Raw genomic sequence first — 15,506 nt, forward strand, 5'->3', positions numbered from 1 at the left:
GAAACTGTTTAAGGGGGGACCTTTTTCACTGCTGCACCTCTAAACACGAATGCATCGGGGTACATACGTTAGTGGAGGTATTGAATGGTGAAAATGGACAGAAAACATTCTGAAACTGAAGCTGTAGCAGATGATAAAGTTGAACATGATGACACAGAAGAACTTTTGCTGAAAAAAGGAGTGTGTCTGTTGTCTGTATGACTTTATTCTCATGTTCAAATGTGTGAATACTGTTTCTATATTTCTGGATAATACTGCAAGGCAAGTTGTACTTGTTTCATTCCCAACCCCCCCAATACTGTATAATATGTAATAGTGTGACAACATGCTGAATTTATTGTCAACATTTCCACTTTAATTTTGACGCTTATGACGAGAATAAAGTTGACATGCAAAAATGATACTATTTATTCCTGTCAAAAAGTTAACCAAGAAAGAGACAAGATTTAGATGTTAAGAAGTCGACAAAAGCACATTTCATTAAATAAATAAGCAAATGGTAAAATTACAACAACACTGTACTAATAGAATATTATAAAGTCATACAGGTTAAAGTTTGTGGATTAGATGGTCATATCTGCATTATCTTAAAATGACTGGATGAATTAAATTGCCTATGGTAGTGGCTACACTGGACAGAAAGGGAAGTGCTAACACAGAGAGATCCACTGATGCCAGGAAGCGCTTCACTCAGTTTCTTTTCAGCTGACTAAAGGAGCACTCCACTTAACTGACGCTGCATGGAGATTGCTTCTGAACCAGATGTTGCAAGTTCATGACCGATCACCAGCAGTTCACCACAGCGTAAATCTACAAACAGATGCTTCATGATGTGAACCCACAGCAATTTACTTGTTTATGAGGATGAAATTTGCATTGTGGAGTGATGGAGTGCAGTTGCAGCACTGTGCAGAAAAGTTGAGAGAGTTCAGCTGACATCAAACACCTATATACAAATATTGTATGGAGAGTAACAGGGCCTAATGTAAGATCAAATTGAAACCTGGCTACTCTGTCAAATCATCACTGTACTTAATAGTTCTCCATCCTATCATGAATTTCGGCCTCTGAAAACAATTTTTTTTATTGTATGGATCCATTTGAACCCATGGCAATTTCATGTACAATGCTTAGACTATTGAACTTTACTTCAAACTGAAGAGAAGGATGGCAAAAGTGGGGAACCTCCAATGCTTGAGAAGCTTGTGAAGTAACTGGCAGGTGGTGCTTCATAACAAGACAGCACTCCTTTAGAATTATTTAGTCATATCACCTAATGAAACATTTTAGGGTTTTCTCATTACACAATGAGAATGGCCAGAAAGAAGCCTAGACTAGTTCTCTACTTAAGTTAAAAAATGCAATCCAAAATATGATGGTCTCCTTCAAAGCTGTATTTCTCATGAGATGATATAGGCCCAGAAATTTGTAGTATCGAGTTACAGTAACAGAATTGCACTTTGCTACTGGTTTCTGTCTTGCATCAAATGTTGGGTTAAATTTAGGCTTAATTCACACCTGTACATAATAGAGATATATGTTAATGTATTTCCATGTGCTTTTAATGCATATATATACACATATTTTGATGCACTAATTCCACATGTGTAAACCTGTCATTTTGTGTTTGAATAAAGGATTCTAGTAAGGGGAAGATAAATGTCACTGGAATAATTTCCTGTAACGTTGTAGTTGTGGTATGATGCCTGCTTTGGGCATTATGATAGCAAGCTTAACAAATACAATTCTAAAGAACTATTAGACAGAGACATATTGTGTACATTCCACCATGGTACTTGAAGCATGTGTGTGCAAAGCATCATCTGTAAGAAATAGGGAAGAGTGGCTTCTGGAAGACAGTAAATGGGTGTTTCTGTGTTATGCATTTATAAAAAAAAAAAAAAAGTTAATGTGCATGATGCTCATTTTTCATACAGAAAATGCCACGTGTCACTTTTTACATGCGCTGCATTTCTCTAGAGTGATATAAATGGGGTCTATAGTCGCTGGTGAGCTGTGGAAAATATATAGGGAAGTATGGTAGTTTGTATGACTATGAAAAGCATCTTTAGTTTTAGTTTCAGCTAATTGTGCTTGCTGCTGGTGTATGAGCATGTCCTGCACCCCTTAGAAGCTCTGGGCAAACCTTTTAAACTGGTAACCCTTTTGTTTACTATATACAGTATCTCACAAAAGTGAGTACATCCCTCACATTTTGTAAATATTTTATTATATCTTTCATGGAACAACACTGAAGATATGACACTTTGATACAATGTAAAGTAGTCAGTTTATAAACACTTTGGGCACAATTTGGACATTTTTCACTTAGGAGTGTACTCACTTTTGTTGCCAGCAGTTTAGACATTAATGGCTGTGTGTTGAGTTATTTTGAGGGGACAGCAAATTTACCCTGTTATACAAGATGTACATCGACTACTTCACATTGCATCAAAGTGTCATATCTTCAGTGTTGTCCCATGAAAAGATATAAAATATTTACAAAAATGTGAGGGGTGTACTCACTTTTGTGAGATACTGTACATTATGTCAACTGGTGATAAAGACCTTTTTAAAAAATGTGACCTGATCAGGTACTGTTCCTCCTGGCTCTCGCTGGATAAAAGTCCACCTGATGTGCTTTTGTGTGCTAGAAAATTTACAATGCAACACGGCACTATGTACAGTTTATTGCTTTTTTCACAGGGCTAAAACAAAAGGACAACTTTTTGTTAAAGTACACACGCATACACTCTCTCATATATAAGGACAGGTGTGGGGCAGACTGACTGGCAAGATGATGCCGGACCTCATCCTGCATCCAAACGATGCCATCTTTCACCTTTACACCTGGTACAGCTGTGTTGTTCTTATATGTGAGTTGATGTATCTTGCAGGGAGGGCTTCTGTTCTCTTTCTCCGATGTAAAACCCTCGTCCTCAGAGTTCACCTCTGTTATAGCACGTCTATATTTGAAAACAGCAGTGTCAGATCAAGAGGGAGCGTGAAAGCAACTGAGAGAATAAAACTGAATTTAAAAAAAAAAAAAAAAAAAAAAAAAAAGATAACCTATACAAGTACCATACATTTACACCGGCTGTTACAGACTCCAATCAAATGTATGTTTTTATTGTATAACAGTAACAATAAGAGCAGCTCATTACTCAAAGTTTATTTTGGGACACGGGGAGGCTCAAACCCGCAACCTTTTGAATAGGAGTCAGCAGTTCTTACCGCTGTACTACCAAAGAAATTGTGACAACAAACCACACTAACCTAATTACTTTTTCTTCGGTTATAGTCTTGAATAAAAGCATACTTGTTCTATTTGTACCTTTTGTGAAAGTGCTTATTTGATATTTGGACTTCAGTCTTCACACATTATACACTTCATCAAAATTTTGTCATTAGTACTAGAACATGAAAGAAGTTTGTCTTTTAGGTATGTGTTCAACATTTCTTGTATTTCCTGTCATTCTACACTTACATAGATCTTTGTAGACACGGAACACACATGAAATGCATGTGTACCAAATAACGATATATTTTTTAGCCTATACCGCTCTAGGTACTACCGCACTCCCTGATAAACAAAGCTCGAGCTGGGAGAGGTTTTCTGTGGCGGTGGGAGGATGGGCAAACAGATTTAAGGTGAGCCAGGTTTGTGAGTTTTTTTGCAGGCTTTGGTAATTCTAGTGTTAAAGCCCATTGTGGCACTCCTTGTTTGATTTTGGGCTATACATGAAATAAATTGCTATAGTTATTCAGATATAAACTGAATTTATTTTACAAAGGTCTTCACTTCCATAATCAGCCATTTTGTAATTTTGAATAGTTAACTTTTTAATTTCATTAGTAAAACTCAACAACACCCCTTTCAAAACTTATATTCCTCCCCAACCCCCCCCCCCCCCCCCCCCCCCCCCGCTGTTTAAACCACAAGTCAGACCCATCACTGTAACCAATCGGACTACTAGGGCCATCCACGAAATTTTTTAATAGGGGAAAAAAATACTCACTGACATATATCCAAACTGGTTTATTGGCATGGACGTTAACTCAGCATTATCTACAACATGAGGTTGTGCGTACCCCCAAAATCACCAAAGAGGACTGCTGATGATTACAAAGTACAGCATAGCAATTTAAAAAAAAATACATTATAGATATTGGAAAATGCCAGACATTTCCCCTGGTTCATAATTACATGTCACTATCTACCTGATATTTCACTGGAATATCCTCATATTGGCAATAGAATTCAACCATCAGAGGAGGAGGTAGGATCAGGGCTTGTGTGTGATGAAGGAAAAAAACAGACTGAATAACATGTGCCAAGTTTGATCACTGGGGATGACCTGGGCGCTAACCAAGTTGTACTGAACAAATGCACCCAACCGCTGCCCACTATGCAGTAGGCACCTCCAAAATAATAAAATACATCCGTCTTCGACCTGCCTGCATTTTACCTTCTCTTTTACTTTGTTTCCGATTCTCACACTGCCACGGTCTTACTAACTGACTAGCCTGTAATTATCTTAATCACTGTCAGGACATCAAGCCATAAAAGCAGTTACGAAAAGGGGCCTAAATCCATGAGAGTCTAGCACCACTCTTTGCTACACTATTATTCATAATTTGTGCATTATTAACAAAAATTATGACAAAGTTGCTTCGGTCTCATTTTGTAGTGCTCATTAGGTGTCCTACGCTACAAATGTATTTTGACGTCACCAGCTGCTGCTTGGACAGCTGCGAGGAATGGGAAGCAAGGCTGGGGTGAAGCCCAGGGGAAAATACTTTTTTGAGGGTACAGGACTGCAGTAGAATGTATATCTAGCATATATGTTGACAAATATTTTGTATGTCTTTATTTGTAAGCTAGACAGTGTTTCAGGAGGTATGTTTTACTTAATTGATAAAAGCATTTGATGCTTTGATGTTAATCTAGTGCTGGGTGGTATGACCAAAATTCTATATCACGGTATTTTTCAAAATTATACTGGTTTCACGGTATTCAACGGTATTTTTTTCCCATGCATGAGTGGATGTTAACCACATTTTCCACTGCAATTACTGCAGTAGACTGGCTAAGAATAACCTATTCCACTGTCGTGAGAATTGTACAAAAAAAATTTTTAATGTGCATTTAGACTTAGTAAAATATTCAGAGGTGCTTGTCAAAAGTTGTACTGCACTGAATATGTCTTAGAAAAGAAATAAATAGTAAATATTTTTTGTAAACCAACTACACTTTCTGTTAATGTTAACAATCTCTGTCCACTGACACGTTAAAGTGACTTTTTAAACAACTTTATCATCATTAAACTGCATAATATTTAAACTAATAAGCAAAATAAATAATAGTGCAACTTCCAGTAATAATACTATTACTTCAAGACTTCGAGCCCAGGTGCATAACACAGTATTCATCAAATAAAAATCAAATAAAACAAGTGCAACTTGGTGATGACATCTTTACCAACTGAACCATCATTAAAGCAAATTGCATTAATATGGACTTTGCTTCAAGCTAAGCTATATACATAAATAAAAAAAACTGCAACTTGCATTTATAATGCTATTTGTGGTATAGCCCTACGGAATTGTATTAGGGCCACAGTGAAGAAAAAAAACAAAACAAAACAATGTCGAGAATAAAGTTGACTTTACTCAACATTTCCACTCTATTCTCATAGTTTATTTTGTAAAGTAGAATGTTGTAAACTAAACTTCATCCTAAAATCAATATTTAATTTACTAGATTTTCTCAAACCCCGTCATAAGTTAATGTAGCACATTAAATGCTGTGTGTTAAGTGTTGCCCGACCCAATTGTTAATCGCTAAGTGCTTCTTAAACTGACTTCCTCTACACTAAGGGGAGGCGCAGGCAGCGATCATGATATTCCTGCTCTCTGAAAATTTAGAATGCGAAGATAAATACTTGATATCATTTTCATGATGAAATGCATTAAAGCATGTATTAAACATGCACAGTAGTGTGGTGGTAGTGCTGCTCCTTTGCAGTAAGGTGTCCCCAGGTGTACGTTCAGTGTAGAGAACTTTATGGCAGGTGTGACGAGGCTCCAAAAAACTGGATGTATGAATGGGTATCCCACAGGTTTAACTTAAATATTGTGTAAATGTTGGGTTTGTGATCTGGTGTTCGGAGACACAAACACAGAATTCAATGGATGTTCATCTGAGCGGGCTTTCTTAATTGCATGTGTGCGGTCTCTGACATACCAAATCCCCAGTTCCTATCCTTCCTTTTTCTTTTTCCACATAACCAATCACCACACGATAAACGTCTTTGTGAAATTAAAACTAGTTATAAACTTGAACCACGGACTGTTCAGAACTTTAAAAAAAAAAACTTTGTTATACATGTTTAATTATGCCATCCATTCAGAGTTGTACCCATCCCAGCAAGCATTGTGTGTGAGGCAGGAGCAAATCATGAACGGGGCGCCAGCACATTGCAGGGTGAATATGAGCAATACATACACTAGCAGGGTTAATATAACATAACAAAACCCAACATCCTACATGCCTTTGAAAGGAAACTGAAGCACGCTGAGTAAACCCACCAGAAAAACATGCAAATTCAAAGCAGGGAACACCCGGGACCCCATTGCTGCGAGGGAGCAGTGTAACCTCCACTCCACCGTGCCCCCACATGATTAGTACATTCTTTAATGCATTTCATCATGAAAATTATATCAAGTATTTATCTTAGCATTCTAAATGTTCAGGGAGCAGGAATATCATGAAATTAATGAATTCTGTGTGCTACCTGCGCCTCCACTTAGTGCAAGAGGAAGTCAATTTAAGAAGCACGTAGCGATTAACATGGCTTCAGGAACACTTAACAGAAAGCATTTAATGTGCTACATAACGTATGACGGGGTTTGAGAAAATCTAGTAAATTAAATATTAATTTTAAGATGAAGTTTAGTTTATGATGTTCTACTTTAATAATAAATTACGAGAATAAAGTCAACATGTCGACTTTAATCTCGACAAACGTCGAGAATAAAGAAGAAATGTCGAGAATAAAGTCAACATGTCGTCACACTATTACACAGTACCCAGGTACATTACACAGTATTGAAAAAAATAAAACAAGTACAGTAATCCCTCGCTATATCGCGCTTCGCCTTTCGCGGCTTCACTCCATCGTGGATTTTATATGTAAGCATATTTAAATATATATCGCGGATTTTTCGCTGCTTCGCGGGTTTCTGCGGACAATGGGTCTTTTAATTTCTGGTACATGCTTCCTCAGTTGATTTGCCCAGTTGATTTCATACAAGGGATGCTATTGGCAGATGGCTGAGAAGCTACCCAGCTTACTTTTCTCTTTCTCTTGCGCTGTCTTTCTCTGATCCTGACGTAGGGGGATTGAGCAGGGGGGCTGTTCGCACACCTAGACGATACGGACGCTCGTATAAAAATGCTGAAAGATTATCTTCACGTTGCTATCTTTTGTGCAGCTGCTTCCTGAAACAACATGCTGCACGGTGCTTCGCATACTTACAAGCTCAAAGGGCACGTATTGATTTTTGCTTGCTTGTTTTTCTCTGTCTCTCTTTCTGTGCTCTTGACGGAGGGGGTGTGAGCTGCCGCATTCAACAGCTTTGTGCCGCGGTGCTTCGCATACTTAAAAGCCAAACAGCCCTATTGATTTTCCTCTGCCTTTATGACAGTCTCTGCTCATGACTCCTTTGAAGAGGAAGATATGTTTGCATTCTTTTAATTGTGAGACAGAACTGTCATCTCTGTCTTGTCATGGAGCACAGTTTAAACTTTTGAAAAAGAGACAAATGTTTGTTTGCAGTGTTTGAATAAAGTTCCTGTCTCTCTACAACCTCCTGTGTTTCTGTGCAAATTTGTGACCCAAGCATGACAATATAAAAATAACCATATAAACATATGGTTTCTACTTCGCGGATTTTCTTATTTCGCGGGTGGCTCTGGAACGCAACCCCCGCGATGGAGGAGGGATTACTGTACAACTTGGCTTGCAGTATTATTCAGTAGTATAGAAACAGTATTTACACATTTGAACATAATGGTCCACATCCGACCTTTTAAATCCAAAGTATCTCCAGACAACAGACATGACTCCTTTTTCCGGCAAAAGTTCTTCTGTGTCATCATGTTCAACTTTATCGTCTGCTACAGCTTCAGTTTCGGAATGTTGTTCTCTGTCCATTTTCACCGCGCAAGACCTCCACTACCGCATGTACTAGTAGTACAAATTATAATTGCATGCCTGTTTAGCGGTGTAGCAGTGAAAAAGAGCCCCCACGCAACACCTCCACTAACGCATGTACTCCGCTGCATGTGTTTAGCGGTGTAGCCATGAAAAATGTCCCCCTTAAACAGTTTCTCACTGCACCAGGTTCTGAACGTTGTTTAGGCAATTTAAACTGGTGTTGCGGTACAAGAAAAATCCATATCATAACAAAAATAAAAAACGGTTTTCGGTATGAACCAGCACTACGTTAACCTAACCAACCTCTCTTCCGAGTCTCCAGGACTGACTGAGAATGTGACATTTATGGTAGGGGGTTGAACATATATAAAACTAGTTTGGCAAGGGTGACGGTGTTTGGAGTTACATGAGCCTAGGGCTGGGCAATAAATCAAGACTTTAAAATATACTGTGATATAAATAGAGTGGGATATGGATTGATGCAGCATCGCTTATACAGAGTATAAATAAAGTTTTAATGTTGTGGAAAGCCTTTTTTCTTATCCCTCACTACCTGCTCATGGCTTCACTACTGTGCTCTGCTAATAACGCTGCCCCCACTCAAGTTCACGCAAACACAAACAACTGTCTCGCAACATGGAGGAGCATGTCACGCAAGTTACAACTGAAGACAACTTAGTACGTGAAAAGAACAACAATGGATCAATTATTTGGAGGTGGTTTGGATTTCACAGGCCATATGAGCAGCAGAATCGCATAATGTGTAGGGAATGCCAAAAGGAGGTAGTGTCAAAAAGTGAGAGCACTACCAATCTTTTTCATCACTTTGATACAATGTTTATACAAAATTTAGTATGAAGTGGCTGTTAAACTCTGTTCTACTACTGCAGTTACAAAGCATTCACCACCTGAAACATCTAAACCAGTTCAGACAACACTGCAAACTTCATTTACCCACGTCTTGCCTTATGAAAAGTGCAAAGCAGCTCAGTACCACGGAGGCAGTTGCTTACTACAGAGCAAAAGATACACTTCCCATCTCAACAGTGGAAAATGATGGTTTTAAAAGACTGAACAAAACTCTTGACCCGTGATGCAAATTGCCCTGTTGCAATTACTTTGCAAAAAAAGCGCTGCCTAATACATATTCAAGTCAGATGTACCCTTACTAACCTGATCGCTAAACTAAAATATTTAGCACTGACAACTGATATGTGTCAAGCTGCACCTGTGAGCCATATTTAATTATGAATATTAATTTCATTGAAGAATGGGAGATTAAACATGCATGTCTGCAAATGAGCTCTTTCCCCGAAAATCAGATTGGAGAGCACCTAACTGAAGCACTACAATATACTCTTGCAAACTGGAAGCTGGATGAAAAGAGGCCTGTTGCTATTACAACTGACAATGGGAGCAATGTTATTAAAGTGGTGTAATTGCTGAAGCAGCAAAGAATGCAGCTTCTTTGGTCATTGAATTCGTCTGGCAATTTGTAAGTGCAAGTTTTAAAAAATGAACAGTAACTGCTTAAGTATTGTATTTATCAAAGCCAGATTTAAGCAGTAAAAGTGAGTTTTAAACTGCTCGTCTTTTTAGAGAGTTATGTCAGTTAAACTCGTTACTTATTTCATGAAGTGAAGTTTAAAAATTCTCTGCAGCATAAAATGTAAATGCCCTTAGGCTAGATTTTTTTCCCCAAAAATAAAATGTGTATTTACAAATTTATTTATCAAAAAACAATTGCAAGTTAAAAATAAATTTAAATGCATATCTAACGTAGAGTCATGTATTAATTAGATTTAATTAGGTAGTGAACTTCCTTTTAACCTAAATGTAAAATATTAAAAAGTAAAAGCATGTTTTATTACAGAACATGGCATGGATGATGACTGAGTGACCCAGGCAATTTCATTATGCAAAAGAATTGTCAGGAGCCTCTCCTACAGCTGGCAGCAGAGATGGGAGCTGGCTGGATTTCAGATATACTGTAGATGGGTCTGCCTGCTCAAAATCTCATTATATAGTGCTTCCAATACAATACAATACAATTTATTTTTGTACAGTAATCCCTCGCTACTTCGCGGTTCACTTTTCGCGGATTCACGACTTCATGGGTTTTTAAATACAAGTGATTGCCCGCCTATCGCGGAAGTTATGTTCCAGACTCATCAGCAACAGGAGAAAATCCGCGATATAGAAAGACCATATAAATAAACATTTTTATAGTTTAAGCCTTAAAATACCCATCCCATGCTTTAAACACATGTAAACTTATAAAACACACTTTGTTAACACATATGATATGTGGATGTCGGGCTAAGGATATGAGTAACATCTCACTATTATAAAACATTTTAACTTCACGCAAGACAAGACAGTGAGACAGGAAAATTGGTGATGTACAGGCTTTTAAATTATTGACAGGCAGAGCGACAAGCAGCACAAAGCCAGCACAAAGTCCACTTCTCCTTAGCGTTCATTCAGCTCCCCACCCCCTTGACAATGCGAACTGCGCCTCCGGGGAGGGGAGTTTGAGCGAACGTGCGTTCAGCCCTCACACACCCACACACACACTCCTCCTCCTTCCGAACGCGCAGAGCGACAAGCAGGCATTTTGGCAGAAGCAGCACAAAGTCCATTTCTGCTCAGCGTGAGTTCAGCTGCCCCCCTTCACAAAGCGAGTGCAGACACATCAACGTCTGATCGCTGTGTACAGTCTGCAGTGTTGGTCTGCGGTGTTTAAGAATGTAGAAAGTGTTTAAGAGCATAGGAAGTGTTTATAAGAGTGTGGGAAAGGTTAACAAGAGAGTGAGAAAGGTTTATAAGAGTGTGGGAAGGGTTTATAAAGCCTTAAAATATGTATAAATAATAAAATAAATATAGGTCGCTACATTCGCGGATTTTCACCAATCGCGGGGGGCTCTGGAACGTAACCCCCGCGATAGGTGAGGGATTACTGTATAGCCCAAAATCACACAAGAAGTGCTGCAATGGGCTTTAACAGGCCCTGCCTCTTGACAGCCCCCCAGCCTTGACTCTCTAAGAAGACAAGGAAAAACTCCAAAAAAAAAAAAAAAAAAAAAAAACCTAGTAGGGAAAAATGGAAGAAACCTTGGGAAAGTCAATTCAAAGAGAGACCCCTTTCCAGGTAGGTTGAGCGGGCAGTGGGTGTCAAAAGAAGGGCGTCAATACAATACAATACACAGAACACTCTCAAACACTTTCAAAATTCCTGCCCTCCAACAAAAAAAAAAAAAAAAAAAAAAAAGGCATCCTGTCCCTACCTGGCAATATTTAAAGGTGCCTAAAGAAATCCAGAAAGCTCTAAAACCTCTTCAGGAATTGACAAATGCCTTGTCTGGGGAAGACAATCACCCTTTCATATGTCCAACCAGTGTTACGAATTTTCAATTCATCCTGGCACATGAAGGAGACCGTGAGCTTGGCAAATCCATCAGATCTGACATTATTGATTATCTGAATGAAAAATATGCTGACCCATCATCTAATGACCTTCTAAGACATGGAATCATTTGTCAATCCATGATTTAAATCCACTTATATTGCTGCTGACAGGATCAAGGCACTGAAGCTCAGACCGGTATTGGAAATTGAATCACTGGCCTCTGAGCAGGGATGTTGCAGCACAAACGACTCAGCTGTGATCAACACTATGTCTACGCCTGCAGACCAGCCAACAGTAGCACCACTTAAAAAGAAAAAATCCCTTGCAGGTTTTTTCACACAAACAACCCCACAGCATCAAAGAGGCAAACAACTGAGAATGAACTAACTACCTACCTAGTGTCAGGGCCAGCACATCCATGCTGCCTGACACAAAAACACCTTTGTGTTCCTGAAACCAGTTCACCTTCAGAGAGGGTGTTTAGTTGCAGCAGCAATATTGTCAGTTGTCACACAGCATCCTTGAAGCCTGAGACAGTTGACAGGCTGGTATTTCTAGCTCAAAATCTTTGGGCCAAGATGACATGCTTAGATAAGGTTACAAGTTAGGCTTTACAAGTTAGTGTTGTTTACACAGTTGTGTACAATATTTTGTTAAGGAAAACCTAAATGCCCTTATTATTGGCTATAGGTTGTTAACTTGTTTTTTAAAACATTGGAGAGAAAGTAAGAGACAGGCCGTATACTTAAATTGTTATTATAACATTTATTTTATATTTATTTTATTTTAACTGTGTTGGCTGAATTTTCATAGAATTTCAAATACATTTTCAGAACAATTAGGCCTGCCATTTTTTATTCACATTTAAACATTTTATTTACGTTTAGACTATGTTCTTAAACTGAAAGTAGATACAGTAGTTCTTTTAGGTACTATAGGCCTGCAAGTTAAAATTAATTCATTTGTAATTTTTTTCAAACTTTATTTTGATAAATTCTTTTGACATCTTGGATGGCTGTGGCTTACAAATAAAAATTATACTCACTTCATACAATATCTATCTATCATATATCGTCATTCAGCCAAAATATAACAAGCTATGATTTATTGTCTTTATCATCCAACCTCATAGGAGTCTAAAAGCCATCCCCTTCAGGAACATCACAAACGGCCTCGCTGACAGGAACAAGCTACAACTACAGAAAGCAACCGGTGGATGAGTGTTTTCTTTGGTAAATGGCTCAGAAAGGGACAGGTTCACTAATTCTACTGGTCTAAAGTATGGCTGTTTATAACTGGTTTTGAATCTGAGGCCATTCTGTACAACTATTGCCTCATGATTTATAATAAGAATGGTATAAAGTCGATCACCTTGACTTTCTCTCTCACCATATGGTCATGAAAAGATGACCACCATTCTCTGTTGCAATTTTTCCATGATGAAGACCATGCAAAATCCATATTGAGATAGGCATACAGCCTGTTTATATAATCCTTTCAAAGATCATGTGCTAGCAAAGCAAGCAACACTGAAGATAAGCCGAGAGCCACCTATGGACAAACTGTATGATGCAATGCCCTTTAGGCTGTAATGGTATGGTTTGCAAAATTTCACATTGTACTCTGCATCCTTATTATTTTTTGGACATACAATATTATAAATAATACATAATTAAATGTGTATCTTAACTCTGACCTGTTCCTTTACTTTAATTGCCTGAGGCTAATGATGTAGAAAAGAAGGATGGATGTTAAGTGCTAAGCTACCAGACGACAGAGTGGTTAAGTGTATGGGATTTAAGACATTTTAAGGTCTACACAATAAAGAGTATAAAGGAGAAAACAGGGTCACCACAGAACCCTATACAACAAAGCACTTGGCGTAGCTGGCAGAATTTTGGGGTAAACATGTTTTGCGAATACAGTTTTGGTGAGAGTGTGCATATGTTATATACAGTACAAGTACAAAGTAACAGGAATTGGGCATCAATTTTATACATACTTAAGGGTATGGGGGATCCTATGTGGAATATTGCAGAGTGCTTAACAACTCTATGTGTACAGTATGTGGGTGTGTTCTAATCCTAATATTGAGATGCACAAGTAGATCAAACCAAATAAAATAGATCTCACAAATTCTATGATAATAAAAAGGTTATGTGATCATAATATCTACCTGGACGAACAAGAACTTGAAAGGTCCACAGATCACGTTTAGTTCGCCTGACCAAAAAGAGGTGGAGTGTCCTTGAGTAGAAAATCTTCCATTTTTGAACTGCAGACTGCTTATAGTAAGTTTTAATTATTTTGCAAAAATATACCAGGATGAACTGAATTAAACTGTTTTTAAATGTCCTTTAAACTACAGAGGCAATTCACATTGTTTAAATATTTCTCTCTCATACACTTCCTATATTGTACTAGAGAAAAGCCAAGCAAAATGACACCTTTTATTGGCTAACTAAAAAGATTACAATATGCAAGCTTTCGAGGCAACTCAGGCCCCTTCTTACATCTTGCCTGAAGAAGGGGCCTGAGTTGCCTCGAAAGCTTCCATATTGTAATCTTTTTAGTTAGCCAATAAAAGGTGTCATTTTGCTTGGCTTTTCTCTACATTCATAATGGCTAACACGGTACAACACCCTAGTACTACAGATATATTGTACTAGTAAATTATTACCTTAGTGTAACCTTATGTGTTAATTGGTTTGCAACCTAATGGTGGAGAGAGGCAATTACACACCACAGAGCAATTGGACCCGTTTCAGTTACAAACAGACACCACAGACTAGCTGTTTCACTTACAATAGAGTATAACCTGGGAATGGATGGACATTACAGGACTAGAAGAATTTGTTTTTAGCTTAAGAAAGGAAGAATTATGGAAGTGCTTAAAAGTCAAACACTCTGATCAGACTAAGAGAGTCAAACAAACATTTATAAAGTAATCCCTCCTTCATCGCGGGGGTTGCGTTCCAGAGCCACCCGCGAAATAAGAAAATCCGCGAAGTAGAAACCATATGTTTATATGGTTATTTTTATATTGTCATGCTTGGGTCACAGATTTGCGCAGAAACACAGGAGGTTGTAGAGAGACAGGAAACACTGCAAACACAACATTTGTCTCTTTTTCAAAAGTTTAAACTGTGCTCCATGACAAGACAGAGATGACAGTTCTGTCTCACAATTAAAAGAATGCAAACATATCTTCCTCTTCAAAGGAAACAGAGGGAAGCAAACTAATCAATAGGGCTGTTTGGCTTTTAAGTATGCGAAGCAACGCCGGTACAAAGCTGTTGAAGGCGGCAGCTCACACCCCCTCCGTCAGGAGCAGGGAGAGAGAGAGAGAGAGAGAGAGAGACAGAGAAAAACAAAGTCAAAAATCAATACGTGCCCTTTGAGCTTTTAAGTATGCGAAGCACCGTGCAACATGTCGCTTCACGAAGCAGCTGCACACAGAAGGTAGCAACGTGAAGATAATGTTTCAGCATTTTTAGACGAACGTCCGTATCGTCTAGGTGTGCGAACAGCCCCCCTGCTCACACACCCTACGTCAGGATCAGAGAAAGTCAGCTCAAGAGAGAGAGAGAGAAAGTAATTTGGGTAGCTTCTCAGCCATCTGCCAATAGCGTCCCTTGTATGAAATCAACTGGGCAAACCAACTGAGGAAGCATGTACCAGAAATTAAAAGACCCATTGTCCTCAGAAATCCGCGAACCAGCAAAAAATCCGCAATACATATTTAAATATGCTTACATATAAAATCCGCGATAGAGTGAAGCCGCGAAAGGCGAAGCGCGATATAGCGAGGGATCACTGTAATGTCATTGTCCCAGAATCCTACATATGTATGTAATATAAATATAGCTGGTCCA

The 15,506-nt window shown here is 38.5% G+C and overlaps 1 protein-coding gene across 2 annotated transcripts in view; it reads right to left on the reverse strand.

The window, feature by feature from the left end:
- akt1s1 (AKT1 substrate 1 (proline-rich)) overlaps positions 1–15,506 on the reverse strand; it is a 130,234-nt gene that overhangs the window by 55,374 nt on the left and 59,354 nt on the right. The window lies entirely within an intron of this gene.

This window comes from Erpetoichthys calabaricus, chromosome 11, assembly GCF_900747795.2.
Source record: "Erpetoichthys calabaricus chromosome 11, fErpCal1.3, whole genome shotgun sequence".
In the NCBI taxonomy this organism is placed as follows: domain Eukaryota; kingdom Metazoa; phylum Chordata; class Cladistia; order Polypteriformes; family Polypteridae; genus Erpetoichthys; species Erpetoichthys calabaricus.